Consider the following 18530-nt stretch of genomic DNA (forward strand, 5'->3'; position numbering starts at 1 on the left):
CCAGGTGACAGGCCCTGACCTTTGATATGCCTAAGGTGGCTTTGTGTCATCATAACTCTGAACTGGTCACCCAGGTGACAGGCCCTGCCCTTTAATCTGCCAAAGGGGGCATTGTGACATCATAGCTCTGCACTGGTCACCCAAGTGACAGGCACTGGCCTTTGATCTGGGTAACGGGGCATTGTGACATCATAACTCTGCACTGGTCACCCAGTTGAGAGGCCCTGGCCTTCGATCTGCTGAAGGATGCATTGTGACATCATAACCCGTCACTGGTCACCCAGGTGACAGGCCCTTGTATTTGATCTTCCTAAGGGGGCATTGTGACATCATAATCCTGCAATGGTCAGCCAGGAGACAAGCCCTTGACTTTGATCTGCCAAAGGGGGCCTTTTGACATCATGAGTCTGCACTGGTCAGCCAGGTGACAGGCCCTTGGCTTTGATCTGCCTATGGGGGCATTGTGACATCATAAGTCTGCACCGGTCACCCAGGTGACAGTCCCTTGTTTTTAATCTGCCTAAGAGGGCATTGTGACATCAAAACTCTGCACTGGTCACCCAGGTGAGAGGCCCTTGTCTTTGTTGTGCCTAAGGGGGCATTGTGACATCATAACTCTGCACTGGTCACCCAGGTGACAGGACCTGGTCTTTGATCTGCCTAAGGGGGCCTTGTGACATCGTAACTCTGCACTGGTCACCCAGGCGAGAGGCCCTGGACGTTGATCTGCCGAAGGGTAATTGTGACATCATAACTCTGCATTGGTCACCAAGGTGACAGGCCCTGGACTTCGATCTGCCTAAGTGGGCATTGTGACATCATGACTCTGCACTGGTCACCGTGGTGACAGACCCTTTTCTGTGATCTGCCTAAGGGGACCTTGTGATATCATAACTCTGCACTGGTCACCCAGGTGACAGACCCTTGTCTGTGATCTGCCTAAGGGGACATTGTGACATCATAATCCTGCAATGGTCACCAAGGTGACAGACCCTTGTCTTTGATCTGCCTAAGTGGGCAATGTGACATCATAACTCAGCACTGGTCACCCAGGTGACAGACCCTTGTCTGTGATCTGCCTAAGGGGGCATTGTGACATCATAACCCTGTGCTGGTCACCCAGGTGACAGACCCTTGGCTGTGATCTGCCTCAGGGGGCATTGTGACATCATAACTCTGCACTGGTCACCCAGATGACAGACCCTTGTATGCGATCTGCCTAAGGGGGCATTGTGACATCATAACACTGCACGGGTCACCCAGGTGACAGACCTGTGTCTTTGATCTGCCTAAGGGGGCGTTGCGACATCGTAACTCTTCACAGGGCAACCAGGTGATAGACCCTTGATGGTGACCATCATAAGGGGGCATTTTGACATCATACCTCTGCACTGGTCACCAAGGTGACAGGCCCTTGTCTTTGATCTGCTTGAATTGGCATTGTGACATCATAACTCTGCACTGGTCACCCAGGTCACAGACCCTTGTCTGTGATCTGCCTAAGGGGGCATTGTGACATCATAACTCTGCACGGGCCACCCAGGTGACAGACCCTTGCCTGTGATCTGCCTAAGGGGGCATTGTGACATCATGACTATGCACGGGTCACCCAGGTGACACACCCTTGTCTGTAACCTGCCTAAGGTGGCATTGTGACATCATACCACTGCACGGTCACCCAGGTGACAGGCCCGTGTCTTTGATCTACCTAAGGGGGCACTGTGACATCATAATTCAGCACGGGTTACCCAGGTGACAAACCCTCGTCTGTGTTCTGCCTAAGGGGGCATTGTGACATCATAACTCTGCACAGGTCACCCAGGTGACAGACCCTTGTCTACGATCTGCCTAAGGGTGCATTGTGACATCATAACTCTGCCTGGGTCACCCAAGTGAAAGACCCTTGGCTGTGATATGCCCAAGGGGTCATTGTGACATCATAACTCTGCACGTGTCACCCAGGTGACAGACCCTTGTCTATGATCTGCCAAAAGGGCATTGTGACATCATAACTCAGCACTGGTCACTCAGGTGACAGGCCCTTGTATTTGGTCTTCCTAAGGGGGCATTGTGACCTCATAATTCTGCACTGGGCACCCAGGTGACAGGCTCTTGTCTGTGGTCTGCCAAAGGGGGCATTGTGACATCATAACTCTGCACTGGGCACCCATTTGACCGGTCCTTGCCTGTGATCTGCCTAAGGGGTCATTGTGACATCATAACACTGCACGGGTCACCCAGGTGACAGACCTTTGTCTTTGATCTGCCAAGGGAGCATTGTGACATCATAACCCGGCACTGGTCACCCAGGTGACAGGCCCTTGTATTTGATCTTCCTAAGGAGGCATTGTGACATCATAATCCTGCACTGGTCACCCAGGTGACAGCCTCTTGTCTTTGGTATGCCTAAGAGGGCATTGTGACATCATAACTCTGCACTGATCAACCAGGTAACAGGCCCTTGTCTTTGATGTGCCTAAGGGGGCAATGTGACATCATAACTCTGCAATGGTCACCCAGGTGACAGGACCTTGTCTTTGATCTGCCTAAGAGGTCTTTGTGACATCATAACTCTGCACTGGGCACCCATTTGAGAGGCCTTTGACTGTGATCTGCCAAAGGGGGCATTGAGACATCATAACTCTGCACTGGTCACCCAGGTGACAGGCACTGGCCTTTGATCTGGCTAACGGGGCATTGTGACATCATAACTCTGCCCTGGTCACCCATTTGACAGGCCCTGGACTTTAATCTGCCTAAGGGGGCATTGTGACATCATAACCCTGTGCTGGTCACCCAGGTGACAGACCCTTGGCTGTGATCTGCCTCAGGGGGCATTGTGACATCATAACTCTGCACTGGTCACCCAGATGACAGACCCTTGTATGCGATCTGCCTAAGGGGGCATTGTGACATCATAACACTGCACGGGTCACCCAGGTGACAGACCTGTGTCTTTGATCTGCCTAAGGGGGCGTTGCGACATCGTAACTCTTCACAGGGCAACCAGGTGATAGACCCTTGATGGTGACCATCATAAGGGGGCATTTTGACATCATACCTCTGCACTGGTCACCAAGGTGACAGGCCCTTGTCTTTGATCTGCTTGAATTGGCATTGTGACATCATAACTCTGCACTGGTCACCCAGGTCACAGACCCTTGTCTGTGATCTGCCTAAGGGGGCATTGTGACATCATAACTCTGCACGGGCCACCCAGGTGACAGACCCTTGCCTGTGATCTGCCTAAGGGGGCATTGTGACATCATGACTATGCACGGGTCACCCAGGTGACACACCCTTGTCTGTAACCTGCCTAAGGTGGCATTGTGACATCATACCACTGCACGGTCACCCAGGTGACAGGCCCGTGTCTTTGATCTACCTAGGGGGCACTGTGACATCATAATTCAGCACGGGTTACCCAGGTGACAAACCCTCGTCTGTGTTCTGCCTAAGGGGGCATTGTGACATCATAACTCTGCACAGGTCACCCAGGTGACAGACCCTTGTCTACGATCTGCCTAAGGGTGCATTGTGACATCATAACTCTGCCTGGGTCACCCAAGTGAAAGACCCTTGGCTGTGATATGCCCAAGGGGTCATTGTGACATCATAACTCTGCACGTGTCACCCAGGTGACAGACCCTTGTCTATGATCTGCCAAAAGGGCATTGTGACATCATAACTCAGCACTGGTCACTCAGGTGTCAGGCCCTTGTATTTGGTCTTCCTAAGGGGGCATTGTGACCTCATAATTCTGCACTGGGCACCCAGGTGACAGGCTCTTGTCTGTGGTCTGCCAAAGGGGGCATTGTGACATCATAACTCTGCACTGGGCACCCATTTGACCGGTCCTTGCCTGTGATCTGCCTAAGGGGTCATTGTGACATCATAACACTGCACGGGTCACCCAGGTGACAGACCTTTGTCTTTGATCTGCCAAGGGAGCATTGTGACATCATAACCCGGCACTGGTCACCCAGGTGACAGGCCCTTGTATTTGATCTTCCTAAGGAGGCATTGTGACATCATAATCCTGCACTGGTCACCCAGGTGACAGCCTCTTGTCTTTGGTATGCCTAAGAGGGCATTGTGACATCATAACTCTGCACTGATCAACCAGGTAACAGGCCCTTGTCTTTGATGTGCCTAAGGGGGCAATGTGACATCATAACTCTGCAATGGTCACCCAGGTGACAGGACCTTGTCTTTGATCTGCCTAAGAGGTCTTTGTGACATCATAACTCTGCACTGGGCACCCATTTGAGAGGCCTTTGACTGTGATCTGCCAAAGGGGGCATTGAGACATCATAACTCTGCACTGGTCACCCAGGTGACAGACACTGGCCTTTGATCTGGCTAACGGGGCATTGTGACATCATAACTCTGCCCTGGTCACCCATTTGACATGCCCTGGACTTTAATCTGCCTAAGGGGGCATTGTGACATCATAACCCTGCACTGGTCACCCAGGTGACAGACCCTTGTCTGTGATCTGCCTAAGGGGGCATTCTGACACCGTAACTCTGAATGGGTCACCCAGGTGACAGGCCCTTCTCTGTGATCTGCCTAAGGGGGAATTGTGACATCATAACTCTGAACGGGTCGCCCAGGTGACACGCCCTTCTTTGTCATCTGCCTAAGGGTGCATTGAGACATCATAACTCTGCACTGGTCACCCAGGTGACAGACCCTTGTCTTTCATCTGCCTAAGGATGCATTGTGACATCATAGCTCTGCACTGGACACCGAGGTGACAGACCCTTGTTTTTCATCTGCCTAAGGGGGCATTGTGACATCGTAACTCTGCACTGGTCACCGTGGTAAGAGACCCTTGTCTGTGATCTGCCTAAGCTGGCATTGTGACATCATAAGTCTTCACTGGTCACCCAGGTGACAGACCCTTGTCTGTGATCTGCCTAAGGGGCATTGTGACATGATAACTCTGCATGGGTCAACCTGATGACAGACCCTGGCCTTTGATCTGCTTAAGTGGGCATAGGGACATCATAACTCTGCACTGGGCACCCAGGTGACAGGCCCTTGTCTGTGATCTGCCTAAGGGGGCATTGTGACATCATAACTCTGCACTGGGCACCCCGGAGAAAGACCCTTGTCTGCGATGTGCGTTAGGGGGCATTGTGACATTATAACTCTGCACTGGGCACCCAGGTGACATGCTCCTGTCTGTGATCTGCCTAAGGGGGCATGGTGACATAATAACTCTGCATTGGGCACCCAGGTGAAGGCCCTTGTCTGTGATCTGCCTACGGGGGCATTGTGACATCATAACTATGCACGGGTCACCCAGGTGACAGGCCCTTGTCTGTGATCTGCCTAAGTGGGCATTGTGACATCATAACTCTGCACTGGTCACCGTGGTGACAGACCCTTTTCTGTGATCTGCCTAAGGGGACCTTGTGATATCATAACTCTGCACTGGTCACCCAGGTGACAGACCCTTGTCTGTGATCTGCCTAAGGGGGCATTGTGACATCATAATCCTGCAATGGTCACCAAGGTGACAGACCCTTGTCTTTGATCTGCCTAAGGGGCCATTGTGACATCATAACTCTGCACTGGTCACACAGGTGACCGAACCTTGTCTGTGATCTGCCTAAGGATGCACTGTGACATCATAATTCTGAACTGGTCACCCTGGTGACAGACCGTTGCCTCTGATCTGCCTTAGGGGGCATTGTGACATCATAACTCTGCACGGGTCACTCTGGTGATAGACCCTTGCCTTTGATCTGCTTAAGTGGGCATTGGGACATCATATCCCTGCACTGGGCACCCAGGTGGCATGCCCTTGTCTCTTATCTGCCTAAAGGGGCATTGTGACATCATAACTCTGCACTGGGTAGCCAGGTGAAAAGCCCTTGTCTGTGATGTGTGTAAGGGGGCATTGTGACATCATAACTCTGTGCTGGTCACTCAGGTGACAGACCCTTATCTGTCATCTGCCTGAGCGGGCATTGTGACATCATAATTCTGCACGGGTCACCCAGGTGACAGACCCTTGTCTGTGATCTGCCTAAGGGGGCATTCTGACACCGTAACTCTGAATGGGTCACCCAGGTGACACGCCCTTCTCTGTGATCTGCCTAAGGGGGAATTGTGACATCATAACTCTGAACGGGTCTCCCAGGTGACACGCCCTTCTTTGTCATCTGCCTAAGGGTGCATTGAGACATCATAACTCTGCACTGGTCACCCAGGTGACAGACCCTTGTCTTTCATCTGCCTAAGGATGCACTGTGACATCATAGCTCTGCACCGGACACAGAGGTGACAGACCCTTGTTTTTCATCTGCCTAAGGGGGCATTGTGACATCGTAACTCTGCACTGGTCACCGTGGTAAGAGACCCTTGTCTGTGATCTGCCTAAGCTGGCATTGTGACATCATAAGTCTTCACTGGTCGCACAGGTGACAGACCCTTGTCTGTGATCTGCCTAAGGGGCATTGTGACATGATAACTCTGCATGGGTCAACCTGATGACAGACCCTGGCCTTTGATCTGCTTAAGTGGGCATAGGGACATCATAACTCTGCACTGGGCACCCAGGTGACAGGCCCTTGTCTGTGATCTGCCTAAGGGGGCATTGTGACATCATAACTCTGCACTGGGCACCCAGGTGAAAGACCCTTGTCTGCGATGTGCGTTAGGGGGCATTGTGACATTATAACTCTGCACTGGGCACCCAGGTGACATGCTCCTGTCTGTGATCTGCCTAAGGGGGCATGGTGACATAATAACTCTGCATTGGGCACCCAGGTGAAGGCCCTTGTCTGTGATCTGCCTACGGGGGCATTGTGACATCATAACTATGCACGGGTCACCCAGGTGACAGGCCCTTGTCTGTGATCTGCCTAAGTGGGCATTGTGACATCATAACTCTGCACTGTTCACCGTGGTGACAGACCCCTTTCTGTGATCTGCCTAAGGGGACCTTGTGATATCATAACTCTGCACTGGTCACCCAGGTGACAGACCCTTGTCTGTGATCTGCCTAAAGGGGCATTGTGACATCATAACTCTGCACTGGGTAGCCAGATGAAAGGCCCTTGTCTGTGATGTGTGTGAGGGGGCATTGTGACATCATAACTCTGTGCTGGTCACCCAGGTGACAGACCCTTATCTGTCATCTACCTGAGCGGGCATTGTGACATCATAATTCTGCACGGGTCACCCAGGTGACAGACCCTTGTCTGTGATCTGCCTAAGGGGACATTCTGACACCGTAACTCTGAATGGGTCACCCAGGTGACACGCCCTTCTCTGTGATCTGCCTAAGGGGGAATTGTGACATCATAACTCTGAAAGGGTCGCCCAGGTGACACGCCCTTCTTTGTCATCTGCCTAAGGGTGCATTGAGACATCATAACTCTGCACTGGTCACCCAGGTGACAGACCCTTGTCTTTCATCTGCCTAAGGATGCATTGTGACATCATAGCTCTGCACTGGACACCGAGGTGACAGACCCTTGTTTTTCATCTGCCTAAGGGGGCATTGTGACATCGTAACTCTGCACTGGTCACCGTGGTAAGAGACCCTTGTCTGTGATCTGCCTAAGCTGGCATTGTGACACCATAAGTCTTCACTGGTCACCCAGGTGACAGACCCTTGTCTGTGATCTGCCTAAGGGGCATTGTGACATGATAACTCTGCATGGGTCAACCTGATGACAGACCCTGGCCTTTGATCTGCTTAAGTGGGCATAGGGACATCATAACTCTGCACTGGGCACCCAGGTGACAGGCCCTTGTCTGTGATCTGCCTAAGGGGGCATTGTGACATCATAACTCTGCACTGGGCACCCCGGTGAAAGACCCTTTTCTGCGATGTGCGTTAGGGGGCATTGTGACATTATAACTCTGCACTGGGCATCCAGGTGACATGCTCCTGTCTGTGATCTGCCTAAGGGGGCATGGTGACATAATAACTCGGCATTGGGCACCCAGGTGAAGGCCCTTGTCTGTGATCTGCCTACGGGGGCATTGTGACTTCATAACTATGCACGGGTCACCCAGGTGACAGGCCCTTGTCTGTGATCTGCCTAAGTGGGCATTGTGACATCATAACTCTGCACTGGTCACCGTGGTGACAGACCCTTTTCTGTGATCTGCCTAAGGGGACCTTGTGATATCATAACTCTGCACTGGTCACCCAGGTGACAGACCCTTGTCTGTGATCTGCCTAAGGGGGCATTGTGACATCATAATCCTGCAATGGTCACCAAGGTGACAGACCCTTGTCTTTGATCTGCCTAAGTGGGCAATGTGACATCATAACTCAGCACTGGTCACCCAGGTGACAGACCCTTGTCTGTGATCTGCCTAAGGGGGCATTGTGACATCATAACCCTGAGCTGGTCACCCAGGTGACAGACCCTTGTCTCTCATCTGCCTAAGGGGCTTTGTGACATCATAACTCTGCACTGGTGACCCAGGTGACAGACCCTTGTCTGTGATCTGCCTCAGGGGGCATTGTGACATCATAACTCTGCACTGGTCATCCAGATAACAGACCCTTGTATGCGATCTGCCTAAGGGTCATTGTGACATCATAACTCTGCAGCAGTCACCGCAGTGACAGACCCTTGTCTTTGATCTGCCTAAGGGGCCATTGTGACATCATAACTCTGCACTGGTCACTCAGGTGACCGAACCTTGCCTGTGATCTGCCTAAGGAGGCACTGTGACATCATAATTCTTAACTGGTCACCCTGGTGACAGACCGTTGCCTCTGATCTGCCTAAGGGGGCATTGTGACATCATAACTCTGCACGGGTCACTCAGGTGATAGACCCTTGCCTTTGATCTGCTTAAGTGGGCATTGGGACATCATATCTCTGCACTGTGCACCCAGGTGACATGCCCTTGTCTGTGATCTGCCTAAAGGGGCATTGTGACATCATAACTCTGCACTGGGTAGCCAGATGAAAGGCCCTTGTCTGTGATGTGTGTGAGGGGGCATTGTGACATCATAACTCTGTGCTGGTCACCCAGGTGACAGACCCTTATCTGTCATCTGCCTGAGCGGGCATTGTGACATCTTAATTCTGCACGGGTCACCCAGGTGACAGACCCTTGTCTGTGATCTGCCTAAGGGGGCATTCTGACACCGTAACTTTGAATGGGTCACCCAGGTGACACGCCCTTCTCTGTGATCTGCCTAAGGGGGAATTGTGACATCATAACTCTGAACGGGTCGCCCAGGTGACACGCCCTTCTTTGTCATCTGCCTAAGGGTGCATTGAGACATCATAACTCTGCACTGGTCACCCAGGTGACAGACCCTTGTCTTTCATCTGCCTAAGGATGCATTGTGACATCATAGCTCTGCACTGGACACCGAGGTGACAGACCCTTGTTTTTCATCTGCCTAAGGGGGCATTGTGACATCGTAACTCTGCACTGGTCACCGTGGTAAGAGACCCTTGTCTGTGATCTGCCTAAGCTGGCATTGTGACATGATAAGTCTTCACTGGTCACCCAGGTGACAGACCCTTGTCTGTGATCTGCCTAAGGGGCATTGTGACATGATAACTCTGCATGGGTCAACCTGATGACAGACCCTGGCCTTTGATCTGCTTAAGTGGGCATAGGGACATCATAACTCTGCACTGGGCACCCAGGTGACTGGCCCTTGTCTGTGATCTGCCTAAGGGGGCATTGTGATATCATAACTCTGCACTGGGCACCCCGGTGAAAGACCCTTGTCTGCGATGTGCGTTAGGGGGCATTGTGACATTATAACTCTGCACTGGGCATCCAGGTGACATGCTCCTGTCTGTGATCTGCCTAAGGGGGCATGGTGACATAATAACTCTGCATTGGGCACCCAGGTGAAGGCCCTTGTCTGTGATCTGCCTACGGGGGCATTGTGACATCATAACTATGCACGGGTCACCCAGGTGACAGGCCCTTGTCTGTGATCTGCCTAAGTGGGCATTGTGATATCATAACTCTGCACTGGTCACCGTGGTGACAGACTCTTTTCTGTGATCTGCCTAAGGGGACCTTGTGATATCATAACTCTGCACTCATCACCCCGGTGAAAGACCCTTGTCTGCGATGTGCGTTAGGGGGCATTGTGACATTATAACTCTGCACTGGGCACCCAGGTGACATGCTCCTGTCTGTGATCTGCCTAAGGGGGCATGGGGACAAAATAACTCTGCATTGGGCACCCAGGTGAAGGCCCTTGTCTGTGATCTGCCTATGGGGGCATTGAGACATCATAACTATGCACGGGTCACCCAGGTGACAGGCCCTTGTCAGTGATCTGCCTAAGTGGGCATTGTGACATCATAACTCTGCACTGGTCACCGTGGTGACAGACCCTTTTCTGGGATCTGCCTAAGGGGACCTTGTGATATCATAACTCTGCACTGGTCACCCAGGTGACAGACCCTTGTCTGTGATCTGTCTAAGGGGGCATTGTGACATCATAATCCTGCAATGGTCACCAAGGTGACAGACCCATGTCTTTGATCTGCCTAAGTGGGCAATGTGACATCATAACTCAGCACTGGTCACCCAGGTGACAGACCCTTGTCTGTGATCTGCCTAAGGGGGCATTGTGACATCATAACCCTGAGCTGGTCACCCAGGTGACAGACCCTTGTCTCTCATCTGCCTAAGGGGCTTTGTGACATCATAACTCTGCACTGGTGACCCAGGTGACAGACCCTTTTCTGTGATCTGCCTCAGGGGGCATTGTGACATCATAACTCTGCACTGGTCACCCAGATGACAGACCCTTGTATGCGATCTGCCTAAGGGGGCATTGTGACATCATAACACTGCACGGGTCACCCAGGTGACAGACCCGTGTCTTTGATCTGCCTAAGGGGGCGTTGCGACATCGTAACTCTTCACAGGGCAACCAGGTGATAGACCCTTGATGGTGACCATCATAAGGGGGCATTTAGACATCATACCTCTGCACTGGTCACCAAGGTGACACACCCTTGTCTTTGATCTGCTTGAATTGGCATTGTGACATCATAACTCTGCAATGGTCACCCAGGTCACAGACCCTTGTCTGTGATCTGCCTAAGGGGGCATTGTGACATCATAACTCTGCACGGGTCACCCAGGTGACAGACCCTTGTCTCTCATCTGCCTAAGGGGCTTTGTGACATCATAACTCTGCACTGGTGACCCACGTGACAGACCCTTGTCTGTGATCTGCCTCAGGGGGCATTGTGACATCATACCACTGCACGGGTCACCCAGGTGACAGACCCTTGTCTTTCATCTGCCTAAGGATGCATTGTGACATCATAGCTCTGCACTGGACACCGAGGTGACAGACCCTTGTTTTTCATCTGCCTAAGGGGGCATTGTGACATCGTAACTCTGCACTGGTCACCGTGGTAAGAGACCCTTGTCTGTGATCTGCCTAAGCTGGCATTGTGACATCATAAGTCTTCACTGGTCACCCAGGTGACAGACCCTTGTCTGTGATCTGCCTAAGGGGCATTGTGACATGATAACTCTGCATGCGTCAACCTGATGACAGACCCTGGCCTTTGATCTGCTTAAGTGGGCATAGGGACATCATAACTCTGCACTGGGCACCCAGGTGACAGGCCCTTGTCTGTGATCTGCCTAAGGGGGCATTGTGACATCATAACTCTGCACTGGGCACCCCGGTGAAAGACCCTTGTCTGCGATGTGCGTTAGGGGGCATTGTGACATTATAACTCTGCACTGGGCACCCAGGTGACATGCTCCTGTCTGTGATCTGCCTAAGGGGGCATGGTGACATAATAACTCTGCATTGGGCACCCAGGTGAAGGCCCTTGTCTGTGATCTGCCTACGGGGGCATTGTGACATCATAACTATGCACGGGTCACCCAGGTGACAGGCCCTTGTCTGTGATCTGCCTAAGTGGGCATTGTGACATCATAACTCTGCACTGGTCACCGTGGTGACAGACCATTTTCTGTGATCTGCCTAAGGGGACCTTGTGATATCATAACTCTGCACTGGTCACCCAGGTGACAGACCCTTGTCTGTGATCTGCCTAAGGGGGCATTGTGACATCATAATCCTGCAATGGTCACCAAGGTGACAGACCCTTGTCTTTGATCTGCCTAAGTGGGCAATGTGACATCATAACTCAGCACTGGTCACCCAGGTGACAGACCCTTGTCTGTGATCTGCCTAAGGGGGCATTGTGACATCATAACCCTGAGCTGATCACCCAGGTGACAGACCCTTGTCTCTCATCTGCCTAAGGGGCTTTGTGACATCATAACTCTGCACTGGTGACCCAGGTGACAGACCCTTGTCTGTGATCTGCCTCAGGGGGCATTGTGACATCATAACTCTGCACTGGTCACCCAGATGACAGACCCTTGTATGCGATCTGCCTAAGGGGGCATTGTGACATCATAACACTGCACGGGTCACCCAGGTGACAGACCCGTGTCTTTGATCTGCCTAAGGGGGCGTTGCGACATCGTAACTCTTCACAGGGCAACCAGGTGATAGACCCTTGATGGTGACCATCATAAGGGGGCATTTTGACATCATACCTCTGCACTGGTCACCAAGGTGACACACCCTTGTCTTTGATCTGCTTGAATTGGCATTGTGACATCGTAACTCTGCAATGGTCACCCAGGTCACAGACCCTTGTCTGTGATCTGCCTAAGGGGGCATTGTGACATCATAACTCTGCACGGGTCACCCAGGTGACAGACCCTTGTCTCTCATCTGCCTAAGGGGGAATTGTGACATCATAACTCTGCACTGGTGACCCACGTGACAGACCCTTGTCTGTGATCTGCCTCAGGGGGCATTGTGACATCATACCACTGCACGGGTCACCCAGGTGACAGACCCTTGTCTTTCATCTGCCTAAGGATGCATTGTGACATCATAGCTCTGCACTGGACACCGAGGTGACAGACCCTTGTTTTTCATCTGCCTAAGGGGGCATTGTGACATCGTAACTCTGCACTGGTCACCGTGGTAAGAGACCCTTGTCTGTGATCTGCCTAAGCTGGCATTGTGACATCATAAGTCTTCACTGGTCACCCAGATGACAGACCCTTGTATGCGATCTGCCTAAGGGGGCATTGTGACATGATAACTCTGCAGCAGTCACCGTGGTGACAGACCCTTGTGTTTGTTCTGCCTAAGGGGCCATTGTGACATCATAACTCTGCACTGGTCACGCAGGTGACCGAACCTTGTCTGTGATCTGCCTAAGGAGGCACTGTGACATCATAATTTTGAACTGCTCAACCTGGTGACAGACCGTTGCCTCTGATCTGCCTAAGGGGGCATTGTGACATCATAACTCTGCACGGGTCACTCAGGTGATAGACCCTTGCCTTTGATCTGCTTAAGTGGGTATTGGGACATCATATCTCTGCACTGTGCACCAAGGTGACATGGCCTTGTCTGTGATCTGCCTAAAGGGGCATTGTGACATCATAACTCTGCACTGGGTAGCCAGGTGAAAGGCCCTTGTCTGTGATGTGTGTAAGGGGGCATTGTGACATCATAACTCTGTGCTGGTCACCCAGGTGACAGACCCTTTTCTGTCATCTGCCTGAGCGGGCATTGTGACATCATAATTCTGCACGGGTCACCCAGGTGACAGACCCTTGTCTGTGATCTGCCTAAGGGGGCATTCTGACACCGTAACTCTGAATGGGTCACCCAGGTGACACGCCCTTCTCTGTGATCTGCCTAAGGGGGAATTGTGACATCATAACTCTGAACGGGTCGCCCAGGTGACACGCCCTTCTTTGTCATCTGCCTAAGGGTGCATTGAGACATCATAACTCTGCACTGGTCACCCAGGTGACAGACCCTTGTCTTTCATCTGCCTAAGGATGCATTGTGACATCATAGCTCTGCACTGGACACCGAGGTGACAGACCCTTGTTTTTCATCTGCCTAAGGGGGCATTGTGACATCGTAACTCTGCACTGGTCACCGTGGTAAGAGACCCTTGTCTGTGATCTGCCTAAGCTGGCATTGTGACATGATAAGTCTTCACTGGTCACCCAGGTGACAGACCCTTGTCTGTGATCTGCCTAAGGGGCATTGTGACATGATAACTCTGCATGGGTCAACCTGATGACAGACCCTGGCCTTTGATCTGCTTAAGTGGGCATAGGGACATCGTAACTGTGCACTGGGCACCCAGGTGACAGGCCCTTGTCTGCGATCTGCCTAAGGGGGCATTGTGACATCATAACTCTGCACTGGGCACCCTGGTGAAAGACCCTTGTCTGCGATGTGCGTTAGGGGGCATTGTGACATTATAACTCTGCACTGGGCACCCAGATGACATGCTCCTGTCTGTGATCTGCCTAAGGGGGCATGGTGACATAATAACTCTGCATTGGGCACCCAGGTGAAGGCCCTTGTCTGTGATCTGCCTACGGGGGCATTGTGACATCATAACTATGCACGGGTCACCCAGGTGACAGGCCCTTGTCTGTGATCTGCCTAAGTGGGCATTGTGACATCATAACTCTGCACTGGTCACCGTGGTGACAGACCCTTTTCTGTGATCTGCCTAAGGGGACCTTGTGATATCATAACTCTGCACTGGTCACCCAGGTGACAGACCCTTGTCTGTGATCTGCCTAAGGGGGCATTGTGACATCATAATCCTGCAATGGTCACCAAGGTGACAGACCCTTGTCTTTGATCTGCCTAAGTGGGCATTGTGACATCATAACTCTTCACGGGTCACCCAGGTGACAGACCTTTGTCTTTGATCTGCCATGGGGCATTGTGACATCATAAGTCTGCACGGGTCACACAGGTGACAGACCCTTGTCTATGATCTAAGGGGGCATTGTGACATCATAACTCCGCACAGGTCACCCAGGTGAAAGACCCTTGCCTGTGATATGCACAAGGGTTCATTGTGACATCATAACTCATCACGGGTCACCCAGGTGACAGACCTTTGTCTTTTATCTGTCAAGGGGGCATTGTGACATCATAACCAAGCACTGGTCACTCAGGCCACAGGCCTTGGTTTTTGATCTGCCTAAGAGGGCATTGTGACATCATAACCCTGCACTGGTCACCCAGGCGAGAGGCCCTGGCTTTTGATCTGCCGAAGGGGGCATTGTGACATCATAACTCTGCACTGGTCACCCAGATGACAGGACCTGGACTTTGATCTGCCTAAGGGGGTATTGTGACATCATAATTCTGCACTGGTAACCCAGGTGACAGGCCCTTGTCTGTGATCTGCCTAAGGGGGCATTGTGACATCATAAATCTGCACTGGTCACGCAGGTGACAGACCCTTGTCTGTGATCTGCCTAAGGGGGTATTGTGACATCATAACTCTGCACTGGTCATCCAGGTGACAGACCCTTGTCTGTTATCTGCCTAAGGGTGCATTGTGACATCATAACTCTGCACTGGGAACCCAGGCGAGAGGCCCTGGTTTTGATCGGCCGCAGGGGGCATTGTGACATCATAACTATGCACGGGTCACCCAGGTGACAGGCCCTTGTCTGTGATCTGCCTAAGTGGGCATTGTGACATCATAATTCTGCACTGGTAACCCAGGTGACAGGCCCTTGTCTGTGATCTGCCTAAGGGGGCATTGTGACATCATAACTCTGCACGGGTCACCCAGGTGACAGGCCCTTGTCTCTCATCTGCCTAAGGGGCTTTGTGACATCATAACTCTGCACTGGTGACCCACGTGACAGACCCTTGTCTGTGATCTGCCTCAGGGGGCATTGTGACATCATAAGTCTTCACTGGTCACCCAGATGACAGACCCTTGTATGCGATCTGCCTAAGGGGGCATTGTGACATCATAACTCTGCAGCAGTCACCGTGGTGACAGACCCTTGTGTTTGTTCTGCCTAAGGGGCCATTGTGACATCATAACTCTGCACTGGTCACGCAGGTGACCGAACCTTGTCTGTGATCTGCCTAAGGAGGCACTGTGACATCGTAATTTTGAACTGCTCAACCTGGTGACAGACCGTTGCCTCTGATCTGCCTAAGGGGGCATTGTGACATCATAACTCTGCACGGGTCACTCAGGTGATAGACCCTTGCCTTTGATCTGCTTAAGTGGGTATTGGGACATCATATCTCTGCACTGTGCACCAAGGTGACATGGCCTTGTCTGTGATCTGCCTAAAGGGGCATTGTGACATCATAACTCTGCACTGGGTAGCCAGGTGAAAGGCCCTTGTCTGTGATGTGTGTAAGGGGGCATTGTGACATCATAACTCTGTGCTGGTCACCCAGGTGACAGACCCTTTTCTGTCATCTGCCTGAGCGGGCATTGTGACATCATAATTCTGCACGGGTCACCCAGGTGACAGACCCTTGTCTGTGATCTGCCTAAGGGGGCATTCTGACACCGTAACTCTGAATGGGTCACCCAGGTGACACGCCCTTCTCTGTGATCTGCCTAAGGGGGAATTGTGACATCATAACTCTGAACGGGTCGCCCAGGTGACACGCCCTTCTTTGTCATCTGCCTAAGGGTGCATTGAGACATCATAACTCTGCACTGGTCACCCAGGTGACAGACCCTTGTCTTTCATCTGCCTAAGGATGCATTGTGACATCATAGCTCTGCACTGGACACCGAGGTGACAGACCCTTGTTTTTCATCTGCCTAAGGGGGCATTGTGACATCGTAACTCTGCACTGGTCACCGTGGTAAGAGACCCTTGTCTGTGATCTGCCTAAGCTGGCATTGTGACATGATAAGTCTTCACTGGTCACCCAGGTGACAGACCCTTGTCTGTGATCTGCCTAAGGGGCATTGTGACATGATAACTCTGCATGGGTCAACCTGATGACAGACCCTGGCCTTTGATCTGCTTAAGTGGGCATAGGGACATCGTAACTGTGCACTGGGCACCCAGGTGACAGGCCCTTGTCTGCGATCTGCCTAAGGGGGCATTGTGACATCATAACTCTGCACTGGGCACCCTGGTGAAAGACCCTTGTCTGCGATGTGCGTTAGGGGGCATTGTGACATTATAACTCTGCACTGGGCACCCAGATGACATGCTCCTGTCTGTGATCTGCCTAAGGGGGCATGGTGACATAATAACTCTGCATTGGGCACCCAGGTGAAGGCCCTTGTCTGTGATCTGCCTACGGGGGCATTGTGACATCATAACTATGCACGGGTCACCCAGGTGACAGGCCCTTGTCTGTGATCTGCCTAAGTGGGCATTGTGACATCATAACTCTGCACTGGTCACCGTGGTGACAGACCCTTTTCTGTGATCTGCCTAAGGGGACCTTGTGATATCATAACTCTGCACTGGTCACCCAGGTGACAGACCCTTGTCTGTGATCTGCCTAAGGGGGCATTGTGACATCATAATCCTGCAATGGTCACCAAGGTGACAGACCCTTGTCTTTGATCTGCCTAAGTGGGCATTGTGACATCATAACTCTTCACGGGTCACCCAGGTGACAGACCTTTGTCTTTGATCTGCCATGGGGCATTGTGACATCATAAGTCTGCACGGGTCACACAGGTGACAGACCCTTGTCTATGATCTAAGGGGGCATTGTGACATCATAACTCCGCACAGGTCACCCAGGTGAAAGACCCTTGCCTGTGATATGCACAAGGGTTCATTGTGACATCATAACTCATCACGGGTCACCCAGGTGACAGACCTTTGTCTTTTATCTGTCAAGGGGGCATTGTGACATCATAACCAAGCACTGGTCACTCAGGCCACAGGCCTTGGTTTTTGATCTGCCTAAGAGGGCATTGTGACATCATAACCCTGCACTGGTCACCCAGGCGAGAGGCCCTGGCTTTTGATCTGCCGAAGGGGGCATTGTGACATCATAACTCTGCACTGGTCACCCAGATGACAGGACCTGGACTTTGATCTGCCTAAGGGGGTATTGTGACATCATAATTCTGCACTGGTAACCCAGGTGACAGGCCCTTGTCTGTGATCTGCCTAAGGGGGCATTGTGACATCATAAATCTGCACTGGTCACGCAGGTGACAGACCCTTGTCTGTGATCTGCCTAAGGGGGTATTGTGACATCATAACTCTGCACTGGTCATCCAGGTGACAGACCCTTGTCTGTTATCTGCCTAAGGGTGCATTGTGACATCATAACTCTGCACTGGGAACCCAGGCGAGAGGCCCTGGCTTTTGATCGGCCGCAGGGGGCATTGTGACATCATAACTATGCACGGGTCACCCAGGTGACAGGCCCTTGTCTGTGATCTGCCTAAGTGGGCATTGTGACATCATAATTCTGCACTGGTAACCCAGGTGACAGGCCCTTGTCTGTGATCTGCCTAAGGGGGCATTGTGACATCATAACTCTGCACTGGGCACCCCGGTGAAAGACCCTTGTCTGCGATGTGCGTTAGGGGGCATTGTGACATTATAACTCTGCACTGGGCACCCAGGTGACATGCTCCTGTCTGTGATCTGCCTAAGGGGGCATGGTGACATAATAACTAGGCATTGGGCACCCAGGTGAAGGCCCTTGTCTGTGA

Source organism: Gorilla gorilla, chromosome 22 (genome assembly GCF_029281585.2).
Source record: "Gorilla gorilla gorilla isolate KB3781 chromosome 22, NHGRI_mGorGor1-v2.1_pri, whole genome shotgun sequence".
Classification (NCBI taxonomy): domain Eukaryota; kingdom Metazoa; phylum Chordata; class Mammalia; order Primates; family Hominidae; genus Gorilla; species Gorilla gorilla.